This window comes from Ovis aries, chromosome 7, assembly GCF_016772045.2.
Source record: "Ovis aries strain OAR_USU_Benz2616 breed Rambouillet chromosome 7, ARS-UI_Ramb_v3.0, whole genome shotgun sequence".
NCBI lineage: Eukaryota > Metazoa > Chordata > Mammalia > Artiodactyla > Bovidae > Ovis > Ovis aries.
The window spans coordinates 60,709,231-60,712,186 of record NC_056060.1 but is presented as its reverse complement, the minus strand read 5'-3'; the positions used below and the strand labels follow the sequence as shown (position 1 = coordinate 60,712,186).

The 2,956-nt window shown below is 43.9% G+C and overlaps 1 non-coding gene across 1 annotated transcript; it reads right to left on the bottom strand.

Moving 5' to 3' along the window:
• Positions 1-1,272: 1,272 nt before the first annotated feature.
• On the bottom strand, positions 1,273-1,344 carry TRNAY-AUA (transfer RNA tyrosine (anticodon AUA)). Its single transcript has one exon. It is a non-coding gene; the product is annotated as a tRNA-Tyr (tRNA).
• Between the last annotated feature and the right edge of the window lie 1,612 nt (positions 1,345-2,956).

The following is a 2,956-nucleotide window of genomic DNA, read 5'->3' as shown; positions in this document are numbered from 1 at the left end:
GCCTAAGCATGAGGAAGGGCTGCCCAGGTAGCTCAGTGTTACTAAAGAATCCACCTGCAATGCAGGAGACACGTTTCAATCCCTGGGTTTGGAGGATCCCTTGGAAAAGGAAACGGCAACCCACTCCAGCTGTTGTTTCCTGCCTGCCCCCTCCCACCCCCCCCCCCCCCCCCCCCCCCCCACCCCCTCCCACCCCCCCACCCAGATTGCCTGGGAAATCCCAGGGACAGAGGAGCCTGGCAGGCCACAGTCCATGGGGTCACAAAGAGTCAGAAACGACTGAGCAACGTCTAAAAGAAGCATAGAAACCCTACATTGAGTAATTTCTAAAAAACGATTTGTTGACAGTCTTCAAAAATGTCAAGATCATGGAGATTAGAGAAGACTAAGGAACTAGTCCAGTTGAAATGATCGAGAGACTGACAGTAGCCTTAACGGTTGACCCTGTGTAGACCTTCTCTATAAGGGATGTTACAGAGACATTTAGCAAATCTTGAATGGGATTCTGGGTCAAAAGTATATAGGAGGTTTCTCTACTATTCTTATGACTTTTCTATAAGATTGGAACTGTTACAACAAAATATTACACGAATCTCTTTGCCTGGCACAGTAGGTTCCCAGAAGCTTGTAAAGAAAGAGTTGGGGGCAGGGAACCAACAGGGGACACCATGCCTGGCAGAGGCTGGTATGTGTGTGTTAGTCGCTCAGTCATGTTTGACTCTTTGTGACCCCATGGACTGTCGCCTGCCAGGCTCCTCTGTCCACGGGATTTCCCAGGCAAGAATACTGGATTGAGTTGCCATTTCCTCCTCCAGGGGCTCTTCCTGATCCAGGGACTGAACTTGGGTCTCCTGCATTGCAGGCAGATTCTTTACCTTCTGAGCCATCAGGGAGGTATTGCCAATATTTCTCAGTCTTGTCCAACCAAATCAGCCTCTTGTGTTCCTCTGTTGCTACATGGCAGTGACTGGGTCACAGAGACTGTTAATGAGATGGGATGGTAAAGAGGCTTTCCTGTTTCTGGAAATTCTGCTTTGTACAGTCAAGTAAGCGAAGAGTAATTTGGGGAGCACAGGCAAGAGGAGGATGAGGGTAAGGGCCCAGAGGTAATGAAAAAACTCAGAGGTGCTGAAAGAAAAGTGAAAGTGACGTAGCTCAGTCGTGTCCAACTCTTTGTGACCCCATGGACTGTAGCCTACCAGACTCCTCCATCCATGGGATTTTCCAGGCAAGAATACTGGAGTGGGTTGCCATTTCCTTCTCCAGGAAATCTTCCCGACCCAGGGATTGAACCTGGATCTCCTGCATTATAGGCAGATGCTTTACCATCTGAGCCACCAGGGAAGGAGCTGGGTCCCAGGCAACTGAGCAGACAGCAGACCCTGATGAGAAAGGCAGGAGTGGTGAGCAGTGAACGAGGGGAGGAAAGCACAGTCAGAAAAAAGTAAAGGAGCATACATAGTTGATGGTATAAAGATTATACTACATGGATCGTGATGAAGTATAAAGTTGGGAATGATCACAGCCTAGTATTCAAAAGTGGCAGAGGGGAAAAAAAAAAAGGGAGACTTCCCTTTAAAATCACACCCTAATAGCAAGCAAGAAACCTGTTCAATACCTTAGTAACCAGATGAACATCCAGTGCTCAGAACATCATTATGGAATCAGAGAGAGCAGAAGGGAAGAGGGAAAGGCTCACCCAGGACTCCTAGTAGGGACCCCAGGCTTCTGAAGTGACCAGCAGGAAGACATACAGATGTCCCTTGCACAGCCTGAGAGCATTCATCTTTGGATGCTGAGTACCTAATGCAATTGCCAGTTACCTAGAAGTTGCTCAATAAATGTTAACTATCCAAGGAATAAATGTTTCTCTTAAAGACAAATGAAGAGAAACAGAGAGGTCTGTATCATTAGGTAAAATCTAGAGGAAATTATTAGGAATAAATAATTGTATATAGCTCTTTGTGATGACCCAGATGGTTGGAATGTAAGAGTGGGTAAGAGGGAGGTCCAAGACAGAGAGGATATATGTATACTTATAGTTGATTCATTTCACTGTATAGCAGAAACTAATACAACATTGTAAAGTGATTATATTCTAATAAAAATTAGGTTTAGGTTACCTTTTACATTTTATTTTCAAAGAAACAAACCCTTGCAAAGATTCTAGCCAGTAATGTATCACCCTAAATAGTGGATTTAGTAACCATTTCTATCTAGTCTTAAGAGGACTATATAAAAATTCAAATAGACCCTGACAATGGAAAAGAGGATAAATGATTTTGGAGAGAGAGAAATTTTTTTCCTGTTTTAAAAGGAGAAGTCAAAAACTGTCCTTGTCTTACAGGGAAGACTGAATTTTACAGAATGGAAAGAATCTGGAAAGTCATAGAGAGTAGTAGGCCATCCTGAAAGGTAAGATGGCAGGTAGAGTTATCAATTTAATGACTTCTGTTGACCTCTGTTGGCAATGAGAAATGTTGGCAGTTGATAATAAACAGCCAGAAGGGACCAGACATCTGGTTGTCCTAAAGTCACAAAGGCATAGTCATATCATGATAAGGGACTATATTAGAGTTCTCCAAGAAATGAAACCAACTGACTATATAGGAAGAAATTTATTATAAGAAATTGGCTCACACAACTATGGAGGCTAGACAGTCTCACAGTCTGCTTTCTGAAGCTATAGATATAGGAAAGCAGGTGGTAGAAATTCCAGTCTGACTCCAAAGTTCTGAGAACCAGGAGCACCAAAGATGTAAGACCCAGTCTGAGGACAGAAAAGGAGTATTCAGCTCAAGCAGTCATGCAGGGACAGAGAGTATTCTCCCTTCTTTCACTTTTTTTTCCCTGTTCAGGCCCTCAAAGGATTGGGTGATGTCCACACTAACAAGAGCAATCTGCTTTACTCAGTCTACAGATTGAGTGCTGATCCCATTTGGAAACACTCCCACAG